The sequence below is a fragment of the Diabrotica virgifera genome, chromosome 4 (genome assembly GCF_917563875.1).
Source record: "Diabrotica virgifera virgifera chromosome 4, PGI_DIABVI_V3a".
NCBI lineage: Eukaryota > Metazoa > Arthropoda > Insecta > Coleoptera > Chrysomelidae > Diabrotica > Diabrotica virgifera.
Window position 1 is genome coordinate 227,372,963 of NC_065446.1, and position 27,826 is coordinate 227,400,788.

The 27,826-nt window shown below is 32.5% G+C and overlaps 1 protein-coding gene across 5 annotated transcripts in view; it reads left to right on the forward strand.

Moving 5' to 3' along the window:
- The window catches only part of LOC114333678 (G-protein coupled receptor dmsr-1), a 1,080,003-nt gene that overhangs the window by 586,969 nt on the left and 465,208 nt on the right, over positions 1-27,826 (forward strand). For all 5 annotated transcript variants that reach the window (XM_050649885.1, XM_050649888.1, XM_050649886.1 and 2 more), the window contains exon 3: positions 1,337-1,382. The gene's annotated coding sequence lies outside the window, so the exon portion shown is untranslated. The remainder of the gene's footprint in view (positions 1-1,336; positions 1,383-27,826) is intronic.

Consider the following 27,826-nt stretch of genomic DNA (forward strand, 5'->3'; position numbering starts at 1 on the left):
CATCAGTGGTATGGGCTCCTGAAGCCAAAGTTCATATTAATCATATAGAAAAGGTACAAAAAAGATTTCTAAGGTATTAATACCTTAAGAAATACAATGTGTATACTCACCTTACGCCATCAAAAAAATTGCTTCAAATATTTGGCTTACAGTCATTAGAGCAAAGAAGAAATATGCATTGTGTTGTGTTTATTCATAATATTATTAAGAGGAAACAGTAGCGATCAACAGGTAGCGAAAACGCGTTCCAAGATTGCGGTGTAATTTTGAATATTTTTTCGAGATATTTGGCACACGTATTCGTAATATAATAAAGAATGGCGGTACAGAGCCCAATTTGAAAAATATATTAATATGTGGAAATTACTCTGTAATTAAATACAATATTAAAAAAACGAGCCTGTACCGCCATTAAGAAGAACAAAAAATACACTTTTTTTTAAATAAACTTTTTTCTCCGATGCCTAGATTTTGTGTCATTTTGGAACTACTAATGAAATAAAAAATTTTAGTAGTTCCAAAATGACACAAAATCTAGGCATCGGATAAAAAAGTTTATTTGAAGAAAGTGAATTTTTTTGTTCTTCTTAATGGCGGTACAGGCTCGTTTTTTTAATATTGTATTTAATTACAGAGTAATTTCCACATATTAATATATTTTTCAAATTGGGCTCTGTACCGTCATTCTTTATTATATTACGAATACGTGTGCCAAATATCTCGAAAAAATATTCAAAATTACAGCCGCAATCTTGGAACGCGTTTTGGCTACCTGTTGATCGCTACTGTATCACCTTAACAATGTTAATATAAGACATACGGTTTGATCAACTTTATTAGGTTTTATGTGCCAAAGGTCAACCTAAGAGTAAACAATAATGACCTATTTTCTTGTAGTCCATATAATTCTCGTTCAATAATAAACTATATGCAATATCAGTGTAATGCTTTAATAAAGATCTGTGATACAGACCTATTTAACTGTAGTGTAAGGGATATTAAAAAATGTTATGAATAGATAAGCAATGGATCCAATTTTAAAATTGTATTAACTTGTGTCTTTTATTTGATGTGTTTACTTTCTGTATTTTTATTTTGTATTTTTTGTGTGTATATTGTTATACCAAGTAATTAATGAGCAATCTTACATGTAATTACTACCTAGGTGGTGTTTGTAAGTTTTAATAAATAAATAAAAAAATAAAATAAAAAAAATCTCTTTACACCTGAAAAGCTTATATTGTAGTAATATAATTAACTTTTCTAATTAACTATTAACATTAATAGTAATATAATTAACTATTAACCTATCTAATAATAGGCTTTATTGTTATAGGTTACTGGACATCGAAAATAACTTCACCATCGTGCATCAACTGTTGGTAAGTAGTTGTCACATTTAATACATATTAAAAAAAAAGCATGAAATCCTTTATAAAAGGTACATTTGTTAAAATCCCTATACAGGGCTACATCATAAAACAAACAGAACTAGTTTTCAATCGGTTGACCGATCATCATCAGTGTTTTCCTAAAATGTGTATAAACTGATAAAATGATGTAAAGTATTTAAAATTTGATTACGATTTTAAAAAGTTATAGGTTATACTCACTTCAATCGAACATGCTAACCACCAAAGTAAAAAATATTTGGATAAAAACCCTTTAAAATTAATCCGTCATAGGAACATATAAAAATGATGTGAATTTACACATGGATGTTTAAATATCCAATATTTCACGCTCGAGGTACCATTGAGCTAAATTTGACTTGTTCACATCATGGCTGTGTGGAAGCAACTGGCTTTGATAGCCGAAATTCTGAATGGTGACATGACAGAAATGACAGTTCCACAGGAAGTTAAAATTTCACTGTTGGTTTTGTGATATTTATTATAAAGTTTGTTAAATTATTATCAATAAAAACAGTCGCTTCCACTATGGTAAATAATCTGTTGAAATGAAAATGAACTTGATGTAAAAGTTAGAATATTTGTAATGAAAAAGATAGGCAAACCACATTACACGTTGGAACGAAAACTTAATAAACGTTATCAAGCCCTCTTATGTGAACATCTAGGGCTTAGAAAAGCAATTTTATGTTGATATCAAGTTACCGATTTTATTCGAATGATTGGAAGTTGTTATAGTATGTGGAAGTACCATAAAAGGTCACAATGGGGGAGACAGAGATGTAGAAATGTCTCATAATCTGGGAGGGATGTATAAGACAAGCTCAGATTCATGCGACTATTTCTCAAGGTACCTGCAGGCTGCCCAATCAGAACTCTAAGGGTTCGACAAAACAGACCGTCATATGATACAGTTAACCATAGGAGAGAGGGTTGAGTGTTAGAGGTTTATGAGATTATAATGGAAATGTGACATGAACGGGACTCAGAAAGAGTAGTGAGACTATTAAATTTAGTTATAATGTGAATAAATGGGGTGAAGATAGTCATAGAAAAATTATGGATAAAAATTTAGAGATGGAGATGTATGTGGGTGATGATAGAAGCTGTTAGTTTGTATGTGTATCATTGGATAGATGATAATGGTTAATGGGTAGAGATGAATAAGGAAAGAAAATCATTGTAGATTGTGCCAAATCAACTGTAAACATGACTGTAGAAAAGTGATGGAAGTAATAAAGAGGTGGAAGTAATATTGTAATTAAGAAAGAAGTTAAGAAAAGAGTTGTCGATGAGCTGGGTGGAATATCCCAGATGACGTCTGTCTCCTACACAACATCCCACAGAGCAACTTTTTAAATATGGACTTGTACGAGGACCTAGAAATAGTCAAAGAAAAACAAACAAAGTCCAAATTGTGTCAACCGCCATGTTTCGTTCCACCCACTTAATCGACAACTCTTTTTTTAACTTCTTTCTTAATTACAATATTACTTTCACCTCTTTATTACTTCCATCACTTTCCTACAGACACATCGACAGTTGATTTTGCACAATCCCTAATGATCTTCTTTCCTTATTCATCTCTACCCATTAACCATTATCATCTATCCAATGATACACATACAAACTAACACCTGCTATCATCACCCACATACATCTCCATCTCTAAATTTTCATCCATAATTTTTCTATGACTATCTTCACCCCATCTACTCACATTATAACTAAATTTAATAGCCTCACTACTCTTGGTGGAACGCGGTGGAACATTCAAAAAATCGAAAAATTACAATTTTTTAACGAGAATAAATTTTGATTAAAAAATAAAATAGCAATTCTGCTGACAGCATTTGAAAGTTTAAGTCAAATTATACCGGTTTTAATTATCTGCATTGCTAAATATTAATTTGTTTATTATTAAACAAAGCTATTTGTTTATAAGCCAAAAAAATGTTTATAATTATAAAACATTGCTGAGGCCCCTTAAATAATCCGATTTTAATTCTCTAAAGTGTATTAGATAGGTAGAGCACCTACTTATATGTAAAAAATTGAACCAACTTCTAAATTTTCTATTTTTGGTTCAGAAAGATTTTAAAAAATTTGAACTTTTGTAAAAACATTTATATTGCAAATTAATTATGCAAAATCTATTAGGTCGATTTTAATGAAATTTGCTAGACCATTTAACTAAGTTATAAGCATTTTCTAAGCGAATTACTAAGGTTCTAAGTGCCACCAAAGCGGTTAAGAAATATTAAATAACATCAGGCGTATTTTGCCCCCTTATTTTGTATTTATTGCTATATTGCAGAGAAGGTAATTCAATTATCTTTATTTTATTTCTCTACGACTTTGTTCCAAAACGAACCGTTTTAAAGTTATAAGCAAAGAAAGCAGAAAACATCGATATTTTTCGAAATTTTTAAATATTTTAATTTTTTTATTACTGTTCCGTGCATATTTCAGAAGGAGCATAAGTCAATTATTATTACTGAATGTGTCACCTAACTTTATCCGCAAAAATCTGAATGCCACCTCTCACATCCAAAAATACAGGTTTTTTTTACAGATTAGTCCTGGTCTACTGTCAATATGAAAGAAAATTGAATAGAATCAGTAATTGAAAAAATCCAGAAAATGTCCCATGTTACCCCATGTTAGAGTGTGAAATGCAATTAGTTTTAATAGATTCACATTGCACATACTTCCATTGTATGGCTTTACAATCCAATTCAGCCCTGGCCCCCTCAACAAACCTTTCCATTCTTTCGACTGTTTCATGCCACTCCCTCTGCATTCTTGCATTTAACAAATTTTTCTGGAAGCCTATTTTCTTGCATTCTAAATACATGGCCTGTTCATTGAAGAAGCTGTAAGCGGACGTACAGTTGGTCCTTTATACAGGGTGTCCAGAAACTCTACCGACAAACGGAGACCGGAGATTTCTCAGATAATTTTAAGACAATTTAACCCAATTCGTGCAGTCTGAAAATGCTTCCTAAGAGAGCTAGAGCTATTTGAAGATGTTTAGTTTTTCTTAAATACCTCCAGAACGCTTCTATTTAGAAAAACGAAAATTGGTGCTCATATTTATCTTCCAGAGATAAATCGATTTGTGTGTGTGGGTGTGTGTGCTTTTCGCATCAGACAAAGTCTATTTAATCTAAGACCTAGTGAACCCTCCGACTAACGGTCGTCCTTTAAGGCTAGAAATTTGTATAGTGTTAATTCATAGCACACCAAGGCTAAAAACCATAACCTGGCAGGCTTCAGCCCTGCACGTGTATCTACCAGGTGAATCGAAAAGTGCATAGCTTAGGGGTAAAATAAACTTTCTCCTGTAAGGTTTAAATTTAGGTATGTGTTTGAGTTACTTTCATTCTGCGTTTAAATTTTTCAAAAACACTTATTAGTTTTCTCAGGATTCGAAAAAAATGAATCCTCATTTGAATAGCATTGCAGCCGAAAATACGTACCCATCCCCTTAATGTAAGGAACAAAATATTAAGTAAAATTTTGACTTTTGAACCAACAACATGTGGACCTGTTTACTTACTCGAGTACTGGCCTAAAAACCGTTAACAAAGCGGTATAAAATTGTTTAAATTTCATTTTAGAGGTTATAAAGATTCAAATTAAAACAACACAATGTCCATGTTATTAGATTTAACTGAAATGAAATATACTGGCCGTGGCCCATACTGGAAACACAGGTCACTTGTTAGTCAGGCAGACCTAATCAACCACCTGAATTGGGGAACAAGAGGGGAAATTAATTCCAAAAATAAGAAGAACATTAGGTTAATAGATCAATAGGTTGTTTTTGACAGTAAAAACAATTCAAGGGCATTTTATGGGTAACATTTAGGACTAACTTAATATTTATTTAATTTATCTTTGAATTAAGTTAAAATTTATGTTTGTTTAAGTTTACCTACTATTAAATTAAGGAGTTAACCTTATTAGCATTAAAAGGGAAAACAGTTGAAAATTTAATGATATTTGGAGATATACATAATTAAATGATAGAATAAGCTAATGTGGGGAGTTTATGACATGGTGCTATTTAAATTAACGTAATTTATACTATACGTAATAATAGAATCATTTGAGCACATGTACACATAAATATAAACTTGTTGGATCTAAATGGAGAACGATGTAAACAATAATTTAAAGGGCAAATAAAAAGTAGTAGGAAATTTGTATTGATGGTTGTAAAGATGTGTATGGTAAATAAATGAGTATAGAGATTTCAAAATCTAATGAAACATGGAAATACGCATGTCCGAAAAAAAATTAATCGTAAAAATATTAACTATTTCAATTTGGTACTCTAGTAGGTACTGTAATATACTGTACGGTAGTATAGAGGACAAGATTTGACTAAACAACTATTAAAATTAATACAAAAAATAATAGAACAAAACAGAACATCAAAAGAATGGAGATCAAGAATCTTAATACCATTCTTCAAAAAATGAGACACATCGGACCGGAAGAATTACAGCGAAATTAGCCCTTAAGTACTAACATCTTAAATCAATGGCGTAAACACTAACTAGGGGGCATCCATAAACTACGTCGTACAAAATTTGGACTTTTTAATACCCTCCCCCCTTCCGTCGTAATTCGTCGGTTACAGACGAACCCCCCCCCCCCATGTCGACGTCGTCATTGCAGTACACGACCCCCCTTTCAGTGATTTAAAAAAATTCAATGTTATTTCTGTTTTTTTTAATCAACCTTGAAACTTTATTTGCGAATGTATCACAACAAGAACAATTAAGGGGGTAGGAGCAAAATCTTGGTCCAATGCTATTTAAATGCATTCTTTTTTCGAATCCTGAGAAATCTAATAAATATATTTGAAGAATGTAAACGCAGAATGAAAGATTACATTATTACCGAGGGCTGAAAGTCCCTTAGAATAAACAAAAGGTTTCTTTTGAATGACATTTTTGAACTTAAAAATCAGACTAAATATTTTTTTTATCCCTGTAACCTATTAAAATAAACATTATAGATGTTTTCAGAAACTTTTGGTCCTCGGTAATAATGTAATCTCTCAATCTGCGTTTAAATTTTTCAAATTTTTTTATGTTTTCTGAGCATTCGAAAAAAATGAAAGCATTTAAATAGCATTGGATCAAGATTTTGCTTATAAATCTTCTCTAAGTATAAATACGACTTACTACTAAATATAACACAATATTTTATTTCCATTCATTCTTTCAGAACTATTTTTCCACACACAGTATGCAGCACATAAATAAACTAACAATAGAATATTGTTTGCTTCCAAACATTTTTCTGTATATAGAAGCGCTTGTTTAAACTCAAAGAACAATGTCTTACTGTTTGTTGTCCTGTGCTAAACTTTTGCAAAAGTGCTACCTAATATTATTTTAATGTGACTGTGACTGATAAATACGAAATTTATGTGATAAAAGTATCTATAAGAGAATTCTTTTTAATTTTAACAAAGGTGTATTTATTCGTAAACGTTTTGTTCTATTTTCAATTTCATTTCAAAAACTATAGGTAGGTTTTTATATGAATATCTGATACTTTAATGCTGGTAAAAGCTAGTAAAAAATTATATTTATAGAGACAATAGCGACAAATTTAAATATACCAATATATTTAACGACGTCGAATGTGCACTCATACCCCCCACCCCCCTGTCGTATATCGTCGAAATAAGCAAGCCCCCCTCCCTCCCTCTTCTCAACGACGTAGTTTATGGATGACCCCCTAACCGCCTGACAGACGGGTTTAACATTTTACTGTTTATTTTTTTTGTTAAATATTTTAATGCAAAAAAATATTTCGATGACTTATTTCGTATTACTTATCTAAAAAATACAGTAATTGATCTAGTTTTTCTAGATTTATTAAATTAAAAAACGTTATAACGAGAATGGAAGAATTGTTTGTGTGACTTTCTGTTCCTGAATAAAGTGTGATAAAAATGAAACAAATTAAACAATCTTGATAAAAAATTTATAATCGAGTTAAACAAAGAGTAGTAAAAATGAAAATAAGAAAGTTTTTAAAAAATTTTAAAACAAAAAAAACTGATAGGCACTAAATTTTGCACAGTGTAGCAATGGTAGTCAGTGGCAACATTTTCATCACAAATTGATCCCATTTCGCTTATGTCGTCTTCTACCTCATCAAGTCATTTCAAAATAGTTTCCTCATAGTATTTATCTCCTTATTTGAACTTTTTGACGAACTGGGGCAATTTATGTTTAATGACGAACTGGGCACAAACACTGACACCCCGTCTATTAGACGGAAATCACATTTTGGGTCTAAATGAATAACAACCTGCCGAAAATTGCCGAATTCAATACTACTAAATAACAACCCAACTTGAAAAGTCATAAAGGGGTGACCTTCAAAATTTTCTAGGAAGGGAAATATCCCACTTTCAACAATCGATGCCGTCTGAGAGACGGTGTGTTAGTACTTAAGGGTTAACTTATTAAACACAACATTAAAATTAACAACCAAAGTAATAACAAACAAACTGAATGAAATTAGAAGATTAGCAGAAGAACAACAACGTTTTAGGTCGGGAAGATCATGCACCGACAGTGTCTTTATAATGAGGCAAGTTCAAGAAAAATCGATAGAATACAACAAACTGGCATATTTATGCTTCGTGTACATTAAGAAAGAATTTGACAGGGTCAAATTAATGGACGTTATGCATTTGTTATACTCGAGAGACGTACTCTAGGAATAATTAAAACGATAGAAAGCATCTACCAGAACAACACAATAAAAGTAAAAGTAGATGATGAACTAACTGACCTAATTGAAACTGGCAATGGGATAAGATAGGGAGATTTTTTGAGTGCCATGGATGAAATGGTAAAAAAAGTAAGAACTAAAAAAGGACACCAAATGGGAGAAAGCCACTTAAAATAATCTCCTATGCAGACGATGCAATACTACTCTCTCAAAGTGAAGATGATTTAAAACGTATGCTGAACCAACTTCATATAACTGCAATAAAATTTAACATTTCCCCAAAAAAGACAAAAATGCATGGTTATAACAGCAAATCCAATAAGATGTAAATTGGAGTTGGAGCGTCAGATATTAAAATAAGTGATGGAGTTTAAATATTTAGGTATCACAGTATCTAGGTATGGAAAGCGCGAAACAGAAGTGGACGATCAAGTAAATAGAGCAAACAGAGCCGCAGGTTGCCTGAATGACACAATCTGAAAAAATAAATATATCGGAAAAGAAATGAGAGGCAGAATTAACAAAACAGTCATCAGACCAATTATGAGATACGCGCTAGAAACACGACCTGACACAGACAGGACAAAAATGTTGCTCGAAACAGCGAAGAAGAAAACCCTTCGAAAAGTCGATAGTAAGACACTATGTAATCTAAGAGCTAGGCCGGAAAATCATCGTCATAAGTAATATGGAGTTTGGCATACTTGGAGTTTGGTAACTTGAAAATGATAAGAGATACAGTCATGAAAAATAAAAAAAAAATATATCTGAAAAAGCCCTACATTTTTGTGTGATTTTTTCGTATCTCTTAACTTTTTCGGGTTACATGGAGAAAAAGAAGATTTTTAAGAAAATTTAAAAATGCGCTCTATAATTTAATCTTATTTTTTTCGAAAACCGTTCATTTTATTTCAGTCCAACTTTTTGAACATAGAAATAACACTATAGTAAAAAGTATTGTAGAAAGAAAAATATGTATTTAAGTTCTGATGAATGAGGGGTTAAATATACTTCTCATTTCTTCTTAAAATACATTAGTCATCAACTTGTTTGCAGAATATCTCGCTTCGTTTGAACTTGATCGACATTCATTTTAAAGGTCTTTTTGCACGATTGATCATTTTTGACTGTTTACCGTGACAGATTTTACGTCAGTAGGTGACATTTACTAGCAACTCGACGGTAAGTAATCCAACTCGACGGTAAGTACTCCAACTCGACGGTAAGTAATTCACTTACCGTCGAGTTAAAAAATCTCTTAATTTTAATTTATTTTTTGAAAGAATAAAGAAAACTACCGAATTATTTATTAATATTGAAACTTTGGTATAATTTGTTAAATTATTTGTGAACTAGAAATTCTTCATCCGGTGCTTCCATCAGAAATTTTTCAAATTGCTCCCGTGTAAAATTGCTCGCTTTCTTAGGCCTATAGCCAACATTTTTTCTCTTCAAATACGCGATAAAAGTTAAAAACTTGGAAATATCAATGCCATCATAAAGAAAAACGGTGGATTTAATCATTGAATATTCTGCCCAGAGGCTTCCAGGAGCTTTCAACTGCATATGTCTTTGAACGAAATATGCCAATAGAGTCTTTTCTTCGATTCTTAAATTCTTGCCTTCGCACCATTTTTTAAAACTTTGGTAGGTATTTTGATACCTAACGGATTTTGGATTTTTCGGGAATAATTGCGGAACACCCTTCTTTCCAAGCCCGTTCAATTCCTTCAAATTCACTTTCACTCATATTTTAATTTATAATAATCAAAATTGTACTTAAAATTATTGACAACTAAATAAAAACTCAATTCTCCATTGTTGTTATGCACCCTAGTTACTACCTAACAACCAAAGTATCTATCTTGATAAAATGAATGAAACTAATCAATATGACGAAAATGTTTAATTTTATAATTTATAATGGTATCAATGGTGCAAAAAACGTTATAAGCATGTCGAACGTTAAAGGTAACCGATCTCAGACAATAATTGGAGTCGTCGCTCCGCTCCTCCTCCAAACAATTGTCTTCGATCGGTATAAAACCCCTACCTTTCTCCATACTTAATATACTATTTCAAGCCCTACAAAAATTATTAGTATCATTATACACCTAAAATCGACAGTTTCTCTGTTATTTCAAGTTGAATAAACCGATTTGAGCATGCAGCAAAAAAACTCTTATTACCTACCATACCTATCTTTGTATTTTAACTACAAGACTTATGAAGGAAAAAATCTCTTTGTTTTTTGATAACCTACAGAAATATTTTATATAGTTTTTTCGTTAGATGCATAGTTTTTAAGGTATTCGCAAAAATCCGTCCGAAAAGGTGTAATTTTTCAATGAAAATGGCCAATTTTCAACCACGAATAACTCAAAAAGTATTGAGTTTTGAAAAAATAATTATAGAACAGTTTTTGCTTAAAATTAGGTTCTCTAGTCTCTTCCGTGGCTATTTTAACCAAAACATTTTTCGCCCCCGAGAAGGGGTGGGAACCACCCCCAAGATAAAAGCGCACATCGGCATAGGGTAGACTTTGTTTCTTGAGCTATTCCCTACTTACTGTGAAAATATCAAGTAAATCGATGTAGTAGGATGGAATTCGGAGCCAAATACCCTCATTGACTGCCCTATTTAACTATAATATGTTATAAGAATACACTGGAGATAATAATTAAATGTTTTGATTTATATCGGATTTCATAGTTTCGTTCGTAGATTCGCGATGTTAAGTCAAAATGACCACCTCTCGTGGATTTCTGCGGAAATCCTTTGAGACACCCGGTATATTTACAATAATCATAATACATTTCCGATCCCACCTTATTAGCCCTTTAAATAGCATTTATTACGTTTACAATTTAAATCCAATAAGTATACATTTATGCGCACATGTAATCAGATAATTTTAGCATTACTTATAGATAAATTCTTGTTATACATATAGTGTGAAATTGACTACTGGGCATGCAGATTGGACCACTGTGCAACTGTGCACTGCATGCGAAATTAGCTTTCAGTCATAATAAAGCTATCAAAGGACAGCGCAATGCTCTCGTAGCCACTTGGAACGTAGGTAAGAGGTCTACTACTACAAACTGGCAGTGCCGGCACTAGGGAATTATGTAGCGACTTTCATAATACCAAATGTCCTGTTTACCAGTTTACCGTAATTTCAGTAATAATAATTTACTATTAGTCCAAGTAATGAAGCTTAAAATAGGACAAAACCTCGCAATTTTTACAGAATGGATCGATTTGCTTGAAAAATTGAGAATAAGTAGTGGATAGTGCAAGGATCAAAATCTTTATCATGCCGAAATGCGCTTTTACCATGTGGGTGGTTGCCACCCCATCTCTGGGGTGGAAATTTTTTATTATATTTTAATCACAAAAGTTGGTAAAAATGTTCATTCTTAGCAAAAAACGTTCTATACATTTTTTTAATAAAATTGATAGCTTTCGATTTATTCGCTATCGAAAGTGTTGGTTTTACATCGAAAAAATCAATGTTTTTAATAAGTTTTCTGCTAATAACTCCAAAAGCTTTCGTTTTACCAAAACAACTTTACTTAACAAAAATTTACCTTTTGAAAAAATAAACAAAAATGTGTTTTTAGATTTTCTTTAAGAACAATAGTAATCGAGCTATACTTTAACATATGTTGGCTCTTCTTCGTCAAATGCTAAATATTGTAGTTTCAAAGTCAAAAGACGAGAAAACTATGCATTTTTCGAGGACAACTTGTTCAAACTAATTTAAAGTATTAAAAGTGTCTATCTCCAGAAATAAAAAAAGTCTCAAGCTCAAAAATTAGGTAACTTATAATGAAAAGAATGTCAGTCCCTATTTTTTTCAGCGAAAAAGGGATTGGAGGCAACCCCCTAATCACCACCCTAATTAAAATTAGTCATTGACCTTATTTGGTCTTTTTTTATTTATGTATTATTAATAGGTTCTAGAAGTTTGACCGGCTTAAAATGAATAGTTTTAAAAAAATGGAGTTAAAAGCAAATAAGGAATTTTTGTAGTTTGGAAAAAATTGACTTTTCTTCAGAATAGCAAGATTAGCATCAGAGATACGAAAAAATGTTTAAATATGAAATTGTAGCCGATTTAATTTCCAAAAACCTGGTTTGCAAAAATTTTTTCTACGGCAAAAATTGAGTTAGCTATCGACAATTAAAATTTTTAATAACATGCAAAAACCACCTTTACCAACCTTTTCAAAGTCACCTCTTTTTGCGACTGAGGATTTTAACAAGAATTAATATTAATAGCCTTATAGACCTTATAAAAACCTAAAAAATTCTTTTTTAACAAACTTCTAAGATCAAAATTAAAAATGATAGGGTTAAAAAATCAATATATTTTTTGAAAAAAAAAAGGAGAAACACAATTGGAAGCATAATAATGTAAGTTAGCGGTGTTTTTAGTCATTGGCATTATTCATTCTTATTTATTTATGTATTACTAATAGTTTCTAGATGTTTGACTGGCTTAAAATTATTAGTTTTTAAAAACAGGAGTTAAAAGCGAATATCGAATTTTTGTAGCTTGGTAAAAAATGCCGTTTTCTTCAGAATATAAAGATTAGCATCAGAGATACGAAAAAATGTTTCAATATAAAATTGTAGGTTATTCAATTCTCAACAATTTGGTTTGAAAAAATTTTTTCTACGGCAAAATTGAGTGAACCGTAAATGAGTATACCTATCAAAACATTGATTTTTTCGATATAAAACAAACATTTTCGATGGCAAATAAATCGAAAACTGTTAATTTTATCAAAAAAATGTATAGAACGTTTTTTGCTTAGAATTAATGTTTTTATCAACTTTTGAGGTCAAAATATAATAAAAAATTTCCACCCCCGAGATGGGGTGACAACCATCCCCATGGTAAAAGCGCCTTTCCGCATCATATAGATTTTGATCCTTGGTCTATCTACTACTTATTTTCAAATTTTTAAGCAAATCTATCAATTCTGTAAAAATTGCGAGGTGAAAAGCTTCGGCTCCTGGCCTATATAGAATAATAGGCCGCCGGATTGCAATACGAAGTTTAACGATGATTTTATCCCTTATTCACTGTTTATGCGACTATAATGTGGCACTTCCGGTTAATACAGCTTTTAACCGAAATAGATCTAAAATCTGGAAGCATATAATTGTTCCCGTCTTGCTATGGTGCGTCAAATAATATATCACGTGTTCTATTACGGCGACTTTAAAACAGTACTTCCTGTTGCAACTCTGAAACTGGAAGTCAGACTTCAAATCTCTCACCTTTAGTACAATTTTTAATTTATATTTATAAGCTCTCATTCGACACCTTATTTGTCATTATATCTGTTCTAGTGACCGAATAGTTGTGTTCACGGACAGAAAGACGGACAAGCAGGCACATATGAAACCGGAAGTATATTTGTTTTCGTCTTGCTAAGGAGCTTCGAATAATAAATTGTTTATCTCAATAAAATATTATTACAGAGAAGTAACGGAAGTATATCTTTGTTCTCGCCTTGCTAAGGTGCGTCTAATAATATATCGCTTATACTATTTCGGCGACTTTAAAATACTTCCAGTTGCAACCCTAAAACTGTATCTGGTCTAATGACGGAGGAGTTGTTTTCAGACGGACAGACATGGATAATTCAACGTTTTCACATTTTTTTTTTAAATGGGTGCAAACAATAATAACGTTGAAACTGCAATAATATGATTCTGCAATAATGTAAAACGTTAATTTAATAATAGTACAGAGTATCCACTTACCAAAATAATTTTGTGTTAATTGAATGCAACACTAGGTAATATTCGTTTAACTGCACAATAAACTAACTAAATCTCTATCTATTAAACAGACAGAATAATAAGTTGAAAATGGTGCTGATATTCTAAACTTTACGTATAGTGCTTATTTTACAAATCATTTATTTACGTTCCGACTGCTGATACAAAAATTATATAAAACTTCAAATATAAATTACAAAACATTTCGAATAAATAAGAGCGAAGTTGTTTGTGCTTTGAAACAATATATTTTCCAATAAATTGTATTTCTACGAGCTGTTCGGCGTTGATTTAAATTTAAACTACATTTTTAATAAATTAATGTTCTATTTTAGTATATTGTATAACACCAGAAAAAAATACGATCTCCAAAGCTCATTTTGATACCCGTCGAACAGGGGCGTCCACCTAAAATGCCCTCGCAAACCCTTGATAGTTGAAATATCTATTTTGTTAACAAATTTCTGACGGACGTCAACAATAAACAAGCATCTACCAAATTCGCCATGGAACAGGAAAACAACAACACACTCTCTTTTCTAGATGTCCTAATCACAAAATATGACACGGGATATAAAATCAAAGTCTACTGAAAAAAAAAACACACACCAATAGATATTTAAATTATAGTCCGTTCGCTAAACTCATGACATAATTGGCTAGGGATTTTAGTAAGTAATTTTGCCAATTTGGTAACCAGAAAAACAAATCTCAGAAAGCAGTTCTCAAAGTGTCAACAAACCTGTATCTAATGATGATCAACAACCTTGCTGCAGTTGGCAGACTCAAGATGATCCTGTACCAGAAAAACAAAATGAATCAGTTGCAGAAACTAACGCAAATACTCCCGTTAAAAATAACCCTGGAAAAATGCTAGATATAATCTCACCCGTTCCAATTGTTTCCGCCGCTGTTAATTCGGTTCGAAAAAGGAGCAAGCAATTAGCAGAAATTTTAACTGCAGAAACAACCATTGGCGAAAAAAAACAAAGTGTCTAAGAAAAGGGAGAAAGGAAACATTAAATTAAAACCAGTGTTGAAGAAGCCAAAAGCGACCAAAAAGAAAACTAAGAGAGCTTTCAAAAGCGAATCATCCTCAGACGAAGATCTAGAGGTACCTACATTGGATGACTCTTCAGATGCTACGGATGCCGATGACCAGACTTGCACCGGTTGTGGCGAAATATATTCCCAAACTACAAAATCTGACGACTGGGTTAATTGCATGCATTGTTCCAAATGGTTTCACGATTCCTGCTCCAAGTTTGTGAACTTTTGCCACGACTGTGGCGTTGTTATGTGTAAAACAAAGTGACATTTTGGCTAAAACACTTTTTTTTTGTTGCGCCGTCTCACCTCAACACTGTGGGCCATCTCACCTCGACACTGTGGTGGAGATGGTTTTTGCTAACTATTTTTATTTTATTTGTGACTTATAAGTTTTATTTTTTAATGCATTTTATTACTTATTACATGTTTCTAAACTCAATAAAGATTCGGTAAAAAAACTAACACTGATTCTACTTTAACCCGGCACCTGCCACGTGGGGTGCTACCAGCACCCCATAACACATTTTCATCAAATATTTGGTATTTCACATTTGTTAACCGTCCTGTGCGTCATAGTAGCTTTCAATAATATTATATAGCATAGATCTGTTTGTGTTTGAAGTGGTTATTTAGTGTCATTTTGAAATTGTAGCTCTAAATTCGAATTGGGATGTCATCATCTGGCAGTAAAATTTTTTTATGTTTTTGATAAACAGGTCAGATTTACATTTTTTTATTGTAATAACTGATCTAAATTATTAATATATTCTCTATACCCAATAAATTTTAATTTTCTTAGATATTTTACACCACTTCATTTATTATGGGTTGGTACTTGCTAATTTGCTTATAACACCTTTTTAATTTTATTTTTTAACTTTTATGATATATTAGTAGCTAATAAGTTAATAAAACATGTTTTTTTATATTCTTGTGTAACTCAACACATTATTTTGTTTATAAACAAGTAGACCACAGAAAATTTTTAAGGGGTGCTGTGAGCACCCCACGTGGCAGTTGATGCCTTGCAAAGCCACGTGGCAGGTGCCGGGTTAACATTTAGAAACGTTAGCATCAAATTTAAAAACCTGCGCCATCTGTCTTCGAATTAACCTCTATCTTTTGATGTATAATTTTTAGAAATAATTTTAAAATATGGCTCAATAAGCTAATGGTTCGGAAATCACTGCAGGATGCGGACTTTGTTTTCTTTGGTAAAGCAACAAACGTCGACTTCAGCAATGTTTTTGGTATTACTCCGCTAAAATATATGCCATTTTTGTTAGACGTTGAGTACCGTCGGTGTTAAATAGTTTTATGAGTTTAGAATATGCATTGTCAAGTCAATGAGCTTTGCCATGTTTCAATTGTGATATTGCTTTTTCCACTTCATTTGATGTGATTAATGAGTGGTCATCACATAATATGTAGGATGGAGGTTGTTCGGATCTAGTATCATCAAAGAGCTCCTGTATGTATTTCGTCCATATGCAGATTTCTTTATTTTTGTCTGTGATGATATTCCCCAGATATCTGATTTAACTAATCTCTTATTTAAGTCTGATTGTAATTATACGTAATATTGACCTGGACCTTCATTTTGCTCGAAAACGCGAATCGTATTCCGAAATTATAAATTATATAATCGAAAATAATTAACAGGAAATAATACTATTCCATTTACTGTACGAAATATTGAGGTCTGTAATCAGAATACCTACCAGCGTTCGTTAAATATAAATTGACATTAATTTTGCTCCAAATGAGATTTATGCCAAAATCGATTTAAGTTATTTATTATTTAAAATGTACATAACTACTTGCTATATAAACAGCTGAAAATCACAGTATTAATGAGCAATTCTATTTCGCCGGTGGACTATTATAGTGTTATACAATATATTATTACATCCTAGTTCTCTCGATTTTACGTTTAATACACGTAAACGTAGTTAAAAGTAATTAACGTAGAGTGGATACTTATTTCTGTTAACTACTCATCCTGGGTCACCGCTACTTATAATAAGTAGTTCGGAGTAGTAATTCCCAGGATGAGTAGTTAACAGAAATAAGTGTCCACTCCAAGTGAAATTACTTTTAACTACGTTTAAGTGTATTACACGTAAAATCGAGAGAACTAGGATATATATTGTATAACACTACACATAATATAGTACAGTGTCAATACTAGGAGTGGAATAGTGAGAAAATATCGGGAGTGCGGTCTGCGGAGAGAAATTGATGTACGTGGTTCAACACATCAACCACAAATCTTTTCAGAAGAGCAGCGTGCAATGTACAGATTGCCATGATGGTCACCAACATCCGAAGCGGATAGGCACTACAAGAAGATAGGCCAGGGTAATAAGACAAAAATATATCCTGTTCGTGACACTTCACAGCCAGGGAACTGAAGCGTTTTTTCGACAGGTAATACCTATAGGAAAATCTGGCAGCCATTTTTATTTATAAACAATTAACTGTCAAAATATGGCGTTTCCCCTTTTTTTCAAATCAACGGAAAACAGTGAAACTTATGATTTTTTTAGTACAAATATTTTCTTATGAAGAAAGCTTTAAAATGACGTATTACAAAGTTTATACTCATTTATTGTTAATTGCGAAAAAAGCTCGGAATTGCAAAAAAAATATATTTTCTCAATAACTGTTGTAAAAATTAGTGTACAGCTCTATGAGGGTTCTTTGGTGCTTAATATGTGATAAAAATTTCAAAGCGATTCATTCAATTGTTTAAATTTTATTCAAATTGTTTATCCCAGAGAGCATTTTTTTGCAATAACCAGTCATTTGTCAGAAAAAAATTACCTTAGAACCATTCCACAGGTGTCAAATGAAAGAGCATGAGCTACATTTTCAACATGGTTTAAAAAAGTGAATATAAATGCATTTATTAGTAATAAATAATTATGCAAAAGTATCGTCAATTTTTCTTTATAAACTTTTTGAAAAACTTTTTCCAAAAAAATTAACTTTTTTACCCTGTTTTAAGTGCACAACTACCAAGTAATGTAAAATTGTAATAAATATGTATAATTTCTTCTATTATAACAAAATAAAAAGTTTATAAGGAAAGATTTACGTTACTTTTGCATAATTATTTATTATTAATAAATGCATTTTTTACTCACTTTTTTTAAACCAAGTTGAAAATATAGCTCATGCTCTTTCATTTGACAGCTGTGGAATGGTTCTAACATCATTTTCTTCTGACTTATGTTATTGCAAAAAAAATGCTCTCTGGGATAAACAATTTGAATAAAATTAAAAAAATTGAATGAATCGCTTTGAAATTATTATCACATATTAAGCACCAAAGAACCCTTATTTGATAAAAATTTCAAAGCTGTACACTAATTTTTACAACAGTTATTGCGAAAATAATTTTTTTTTGCAAATCCGACCTTTTTTCGTAATTATATTAACAATAAATGAGTATATCAAACTTTGTAATACGTCATTTTAAAGCTTTTTCCATAATCTCGAAGATATTTGTACTAAAAAAACCATAAGTTTCCCTGTTTTCCATTGATTTGAAAAAAAATTGAAAAATGCCATTTTTTGACACTTAATTGTTTATAAATAAAAATGGCCGCCAGATCCTACGCAGGAAATAGTTACAATTTGCTCTTATAGGTATTACCTGTCGAAAAAACGCTTCAGTACCCTGGCTGTTCAAGTGTCATGGAAAAAACCTTATTACCCTTGACTAAGAAGATATTTTCTCCGTTTGATAATACATATTCGGCCAAGGTATCTAATTTAACTAATCTTTGTTTAAATCTAATTGTAATTATGAGTAATACTGATGTGGACCTTCATTTTACTCGAAAACTCGAATCGGATCCCGAAATTGTAAATTATATAATCGAAAATAATTAACAGAAACTAATACTATTCCATTTACTGTACGAAATGATGAAATCTATAATCTAAATACGTACCAGCCTTTGTTAAATATAAAAATATTTGAAAGAATAATGGAGACAAGAATAAAACTCGAAACTATGGAAGATATACAGTGTAGATTCAGGAAGGACAGAATCAAGCAATACCTAATATTCACAATAAGACAAGCAAGTAAGGAGATAATCAATAAAAATAGGGAGCAAAATATATGCTTGATCGACCTGGAAAGGCGTTTGACAGAATCCGAAGAAAGGACGTATGGAAAAAGCTAAAAGGAATGGGAGTCGACAGGAACGCGATAGAAGTAATGAAGGATATGTACAAAAATAATACAAATACAGTTAAAAACAATAACGAGGAATCCAGAGAATTTACTACAAGTCAAGGCGTCAACAGGGATGTGTGTTGAGCCAACTGCTATTCTCAGTGGTACTGGATGAAGTACGTAATAAAGAAAGCCAAGAGAACAATAAGAAAACTAACATTAGTATACTCGCAAATGAAACAGACTCAACTTTGAGTGATTGAAATCTTAGAAGAAGGACTATCAAAGATAAATATGAAAATGGATACAGAGAAAACAAAAATATTGATAATTTCAAATACAAAGAAGACACTTACAATGGAATTAGACGAGAAACAACTAGAGCAAATCGAATATTTTAAATACTTAGGACTAATATTTTTCGTCAATCTATTGGTTAAAATTGACGACAAAATTCGACGGATACCAGTCGAAAGAACAAGCTGGTTTTAGAAAGGGATTTAGCACAAGTGACCATTTATTAAGTATAAAAATCCTTATAGAACGAGCAAATGAATACCACATCCCCCTATATATAGCGTTCATAGATTTCGAAAAGGCTTTTGACAGTGTCGAACATTGGGCAGTGAAAAGTTCTTTGATTAACAGCAGAATTGACCACAGATATACAGACCTAATAGCCAATGTATATAAAGAAGCCACAACAACAATTAAAGTATACGAAGGAACACAATCAATTCAAACAAATAGAGGCGTAAGACAGGGTGACACAATATCACCGAAACTTTTTAATCAGGCTCTGGAAGATATCTTTAAAAGATTAGAATGGGAAGAAAAAGGTATAAAAATTTGTGGACAACGCTTGAACCACATAAGTTACAGCAATGACATCGTATTGATAACCGATAAAAAACAAGAATTGTTTGAAATGATGAAAGAACTGGACAAAGAATTCGGAAAGATAGGCCTTAATATGAATTACAGCAAGACCAAAATCGTAACAAATACAGATTAGGACATCACAATGAGGATTGGACAAGTTGAAATAAATAGAACTAGTTCACGATTATATATATCTGGGTCAAATTATAAAACTTAACAAGGAAAACCAAACAGCAAATATCAAAAGACGAGTTAGACTGGCATGGGCGGCATTTGGAAAACTAAGCTACATCCTTAAAAACAAAAGATATTCACAACATCTTAAGACCAAGGTATACAATAAATGCGTACTCCCTGTTCTCACTTACGGTTCCCAAACGTGGAAGTTTACAAAAGCAAACATGGGCAAGATCATAAAAACGCAAAAAGCAATGGAAAGGCATATGTTTCACATAAAACTATTGGATAAACAAAGAAACGAGTGAATAAGAGAGAAAACCAAAGTTAGGGATGTTAGACAAGAAGTTGCAAAGTTGAAATGGAGATTTGCCGGACACACTATAAGACAAAAAGAAGACCGATGGAACAAAATTCTCATAAATTGGAGACCGTGGGGATATAAACAAAGCAGAGGAAGGCCACAAATGAGATGGGCAGATAATGTCAAGATGCACGTGGGCTCTAGGTGGATAACTGTAGCGACAGACAGAGAAGAATGGAAAAGGATTGGGGAGGCCTATGTCCAGAGATGGACCGAAGAAAGCTAATTAGATAGATAGGACTAATAATTGAATCAAATGGTAAACAAGACATGGAAGTAAATGAGAGAATGGGACGAACTGGAAACTTATTTAACACTATGGAAACAACATTTTTGGGAAAAAAAGAGATACCGGAGAAGGAAAAAACGACAGTCGTTAAATCAGTAGTTAGACCAACCATCATGTATACTAGCAAGACCTAGACATTGACGTGGAGACTACAGGGTCAACGCTATGGAAATTAGGTTCCTGAGGAAAATATGAAACAGAAAGAGGACAGACAATATACGAAACAAAACAGTCAGACAAAACCTACAACTAGAACCGATCAATGAAATAATAGTAGAAGGAAAACTTAGATGATTCGGGTACGTGTGTAGAATGTCGAACGAGAGACTAACAAAACGAGTGTTCCAAAAGAGAATGCAGCGGAAAAACAAAAGAGGAATATCAAGAGTTCTGTGGGTAGATAAAATAGAAAAGAGTCGAAAAAAAGGATTGATATTGGAAAGTATAAGAAACCCAACCAAAGTTCGGAAAGCATGGAGACAACAAGGCAAAAGTCAACTCCACCAGCCTTACACCTCAAGGTAGAAAGACTTAGGACTAAGTAAGGTGGTGCCTAAAATGATTAGCAAATTTTACCTATACCGGCTCTTAGTGTAGAATATATTTTTAGCCAATGTGTCTAATTTAACTAATCTCTTATTTAAGTCTGATTGTGATTATACGTAATACTGATCTGGATCTTCATTTGGCTCGAAATTATATAATCGAAAATAATAAACAGGAAATAGTGCTATTCCATTTACTGTACGAAATATTGAGATCTGTAATCAGTAGAGCTCGGGAAATATGCAAAATGCATATTAAGTGCATATTTGCATATTTTGGATAAATTTTATAAGTGCATATGTATTTATAAAAATTGCATATTTTCGGAATTTTTTGCGTCAAACGATACCAACAGCAAAATTTTTAAAGAGAAATGAGAAGTCTCAGATCTAAACAATAACTTTGAAAATTCCTTTGGAACCACTTTCTGGTAACAACCTTAATCTCTGCCTTCTACAATTTTTAAGGCAAGGAGACGACGAATAAAGGAGACGAAGGGGACTCTACAATATGCAGTCACATTTTGTTAGTGAAAGAATTTTGTTATTGTTAAGTGATGCTGCGCCATATGAGCAAAGACGGACAACATTTAAAAATATGTCTTTCAAATTTGTTACTTGTTTAGCACACGCTTTAAATAGAGTAGCAGAAACTGGAAGGACAGAATTTCCATTAGTCAATACCCTTGTATCAAATATAAAAAAATATTTCTAAAAGCACTTCTGCGAGTAGAGGTGTATAAAGATCGTTTACCTAATGTGCCTTTACCACCTGAACCTGCCCAAGTAGCAATTTGTCGACGAGACAACGTTGTCTACAGCGTGGCAACGTTTTCTTACAACGTTGTTATTGCCTAAAAGACGACCCTATTCTGCACTGATTTGGTGGACGATTTTTGAGTTGTCTTGATATTGCCTAGGCAACCTCCTGTTTAAGCAACATCGTTTCGTAACCGTTGCATAAGACAACTGATGCGACTATAAAAAGCACCTGCGCGTGCAACGGTTGCTCAAGGAGTCAGACTAGTTATGTTTTTTACCTATATTTTTAACACCTGTATGGTGAATGCGAAAACCAAAAAGTAAACTGTTTTGACATCGTATTGGGTATTTAAATTTATATGATATAAATACATAAAGGACTTATTACCTGATGTGAAATTTATAAAGGCATCTCAGATTACCGTCAAATATGGATATTTCACCTTTAAAAAACACACGCGCTCCTTTTTTATGACATTTTTGACAAAAAATATGCAAATTTAAAAAATCAAATTTTAATATAAAAGTAAAAATTTATGTTAAAGATGTTCTTTATAAATTTAATGTATTGATGGTGCTTTTAGAGGTATCAGAAAATGCCTGCATTTTTTATATTCTGTGTTTTCATTTTATTTACATCACAAAAATCTCAAGTAAAACCAAAATGGCGTATTAAACAATATTACCAATATTACTAAAAAAATACCTCATTACCAACCTTAGACGAATAAGACAACTTAGAAGTCCACTCGCCAACCAAACCCGGCCGCGCGCCGACTATCAAAACCATTTTAGAATGCACCCTCTTATTGGGTGACAGAGGTCATGTGACCAGTGTCAAAAGTGTATCATTCTCATTAACAGCGTTGCCACATTTAGTAGATTTCTACTTTTTTGGTAGATTTTTGATATTTTTTAAAAAAATTCTAGTAGGCAATATTTTTTAGTAGATTTTTGGTGTATTTCAACAGAATTTGATCTATTTTTTTTTCGAATCATGAGGAAACTATAATAAGTATTTTTGAAAAATTATACGCAGAATGAAAGACTGCATTATTTAGAAAAACCAAAACGTTTATTTTGAACGAGATATTTGGAATTAAAAGTCACACTAATTTTTTTCTTTTTTTCACCCCTGTAACATATTAAAATAAACATTATAGAAGTTTTCAGGGACTTTCGGTCCTCGGTAATAACGTAGTAGTCTTTCTTTGTGCGTTTAAATTTTTCAAAAATACTTATATAGTTTTCTAAGGATTCGCAAAAAATGAAAACATTTAAAATACATTGAACATTTTAACAGGCGACATTTTGCGCCTATCCCCTTAAGTTAGCTGTTGTTTTTATTATAAAAAATCCCAAATATATCCAGTTTTAGATTTAGTCGATTTTAGCTAAAAAATGGTAATTACCAGTTGGTGTTTTGGAATAATTAGGTTTCCAATTTTGTGGAATTCCTCTTGGGACATTTAGGACGGATGTGCATATCACTGTATTACTGTATATTTACATGGCTTAAAAAGAATCTACTGATTTTGTGAAAACAAAACTACTGAAAGAGTTAAAACTGACCTGGCAACCCTGTTTACCAAAGCAGATACAAAGATTAAGGTTATCAAATCTCAAATCTACTGATAAAACAATGGAATGGAAACCAGCTATAAAAAGAACAAATAAACAGGTTGTTAAATAAATCGAAAATTTCCATCAAAATAAAATGTATAATAATAAAAAAATAAGGTTATAAAGTAAATTCTTTTTCTCCTCTGGAAGTTGCCGCAAACGTGTCACACCTCTAGAACAACACAGGGTCGTGACGTGACAGACAACTACTTAACTACAGAGTCAACATTTTTAAGTCGTTGCGATTGTTGAAAAAACTGAAGTGTGATATGTAGTTGTCACAATGGTAATAAATTAGTTGCCCGTATAACTACAGGTTGTAACATCGTAATGTCAGTCGGGGTAGGGGACGTTGGCCGAAACAACTGAAAATGCTCTCGGGCAACGTTGTAGACAGTGTATTTGTTTGTACTGGCAACCAATGCGTCGAAAAATTGCTACTTGGGTGTTATAACTATAGTTTATTTTTTAACCAGGAGGAGTAAACTAAAAAGACAGATTCACATCCACGAAAGTCGCTAGAATAATAACCAAATACATCTTCTTTTTTGGTTGATCTAGTCGACCCTCAACGGTAATCCATAAATATTATATTAAATTAATACGTCGCTAAAAAGTTCCAAAAACAACTGCTTTTTATATAAAAGCAGACTAACAATCTAAAAATTGAAGGAATAACACAAAAAACGCAAACATCGCCGATATAACTTAATTAACCTATGAAATGTCACTAATGTCAAAATTTGATAAATGTCATTAGTGTCAAAATTTTAAAGCAGTGGAGTAAACTTGCCTGCGGTTGGACCAATTACAAACAAGCAATACAGCGCGGTAAATTTGAATCACTCCTCTTGGTAAAAAAACAAACAATAGATGAGGAACATGGTTAAATTCTGCAAATTTCATAACTGACAATTTTGAGGGAATTGTAGAAGTCACTTGTAATTTCGATGTCATATCCAAACCAATTTTGTAAATATTGCTGAACCAATTAGAAAAGCGAAACATTTCATTAGAACATAGTATTGAAATTATCAATTCATTAAATGAAAAAACACCTTGGACAAACCAAAAAAGTGTATCAAAAATTCTGCAGGTTGTTAACGAAAAATGAGGGATACCAAAAAATAATTCAAATAAATAATATTGATGAGGAAATGTGAAGATAATTTAATGTTATAGGTAGGGAGAACCCCCAATTATACAATATTTAAGTTTGATTGTTTTACTTCATGGAAGTAGAAGGAAGTTTTTCCGTGTATAAACAATTATTATCAGATAGACGGCTCAGTTTTTCTGTAGAAAAGCGTTTATTAAATGTATAATTTCAATTGTAATAATAATATAATACAGAATGATGGTGATAAATATAAATAATAAATGAATACCTATATAATGATGTAGGTAATAGAAATTTCAATAAATATTTTTGGTGATTTTGGCAAAAAATATATTTTTTTTAACTTAAATGTCTCGGCAGCTAAGGCCATTGGCATAAAATAAATAATTAAGTACCTTTAAGGATTACTTAATATAGGGTGTCCCAAAAGTAGTAGAACGGTCGAATATTTCGCGAACTAAACATCGGATCAAAAAACTGAAAAATACGTGTTCAATCATTTTCAAAAATCTATCCAATGACACCAAACACCAACCCCCACTACACCCCCTGGAGGTGGGGTGGGAGTAACTTTAAAATCTCAAATGGAAACCCCTAGTTTTTCTTGCAGATTTCGATTCGTTACGTAAAAGTAAGCAACTTTTATTCAAGACATTTTTTCGAACTGTGGATAGATGGCGCTATAATTGTGAAAAACGATTTATCCTGATACCATAGCTAAATTATAGAAACGGTCTAATATCTCGAGAAATACACTTCCAAATGAGAAACCAAAAAAGAGTTTTTTAATATTATTCGAAAACCTATCGATAAACACCAAAAATGACCCTCCAACCCACCCCCTGGAGACGGGGTGGGGGGTAAATTTAAAATCTTAAATAGCAACCCCCACTTTTTATTGCAGATTCGAATTCGTCATGAAAAACCAAGCTACATTTATTCGAAACATTTTTTAAAATTGCTGATAGGTGGCGCTAATAAATCGTATTTTTCCAATTGAAGCGCCATCTATCAACAATTCTAAAAAATATTTCGAATAAATGTTGCTTAATTTTTCATGACGAATCCGAATCTGTAATAAAAAGTAGGGGTTGCTATTTAAGATTTTAAAGTTACCCCCCACCCCACCTCCAGGGGGTGGGTTGGAGGGTCATGTTTAGTGTTATTCGATAGGTTTTCGAAAAGTCTTAAAAACCTTTTTTTTTGGTTTCTCATTTGGAAGTGTATTTCTTGAGATATTAGACCGTTTCTATAATTTACCTATGGTATCAGGATAAATGGTTTTTCTCAATTATAGCGCCATCTATCCACAGTTCGAAAAAATGTCTTGAATAAAAGTTGCTTACTTTTACGTAACGAATCCAAATCTGTAAGAAAAACTAGGGGTTTCCATTTGAGATTTTAAAGTTACCCTCCACCCCACCTCCAGGGGGTGTAGTGGGGCTTGGTGTTTGGTGTCATTGGATAGATTTTTGAAAATGATTGAACACGTATTTTTCAGTTTTTTGATCCGATGTTTAGTTCGCGAAATATTCGACCGTTCCACTACTTTTGGGACACCCTGTATAAGGATTACTGCGTTTTTTATTTATATGCAGGAAATGCATAAAAGCATATTTTATTGCATATTTCATCTGTTTTTTATGCATATTTGCATGCATGTTTTAGGGTTTTTTAAGTGCATATTTCCTGAGCTCTAGTAATCAGAATACGTACCAGCCTTCGTTAAAATATAAATTGACATTCATTTTGCTCCAAATGAGATTGATGTCAAAATTGATTTAAGTTATTTATTATTTAAAATGTACATAACTACTTGCTACATAAATAGCTGGAAATCACAGTATCCTTGAGCAATCCTATTTCGCCGGTGAACTATAATATAACTATAATATGAGTAAGCGGCTCGGGTTAGCAATTTCCAGAATGAGTAGTTAACAGAAATAAGTATCCACTCTACGTTAATTACTTTTAACTACGTTAAGTGTATTAAACGTTAAATCAAAAGTACTAGGATATATAATGTATAAAACTATATATACGAGGGATAACTAGAAATTTCGTTAGGTTTTGATCTGTAGCCGCTAGGGGCGGGGCTAGCGCGGCCCTCTTAGTATGGTGGCGTTTTTGGGTTCAGTAGCTGTTCAGCCATGCTAGCGAGAAATCACTGTCTCTTCTCGTTATTTTACAACAGCAGTTTGAAATGTTTGCCGCGATCGAAAATCCCGCCAGTTGTGAGGTGCGATAATACGATTCTTGTTGGCTAAAAACAACAAACCATTTGAAATACATCGCGAAATTTGTGCTGTTTACAGGAACAGTATGATTACTGAAGGTGGAGTGTATCAATGGTGCATTTAATTTAAAAAATGGTCGAACCAATTTACGCGATGAAGAAAGAAGTGGTGGGCCAAGCATTGTGACTGATGAACTTGTCTCCTCAATTCACGTGGGAGGTGTGTCCTCATCCACCGTATAGCCCGGATCTTGCACCTAGCAAGTACCACTTGTTTCGAGCAAAGAAGACTAGCTTGCAACGTACCGCTGTGATGACGATGCGGAGCTACGGGACTACGTTGAATACCTGGTTGAAGTCTCAGACGGCAGAATTTTATGACAATGATATTTCAAAGCTAGTTAACCGCTATAACAAGTGCCTGCATTTATTTGAAGATTATGTAGAAAAATCGTGTTGAATAGAGCTTCACGATATTCAAAAAAATATCTTATTCTTCTTCTTCTACGGCACTACAGCCCAAATTGAGTCTTGGCCTCCTTTATTTTTTGCCTCCACCCTTGCTTGTCTGTGGCTACTCTTCTCCATACACGGACTTCTA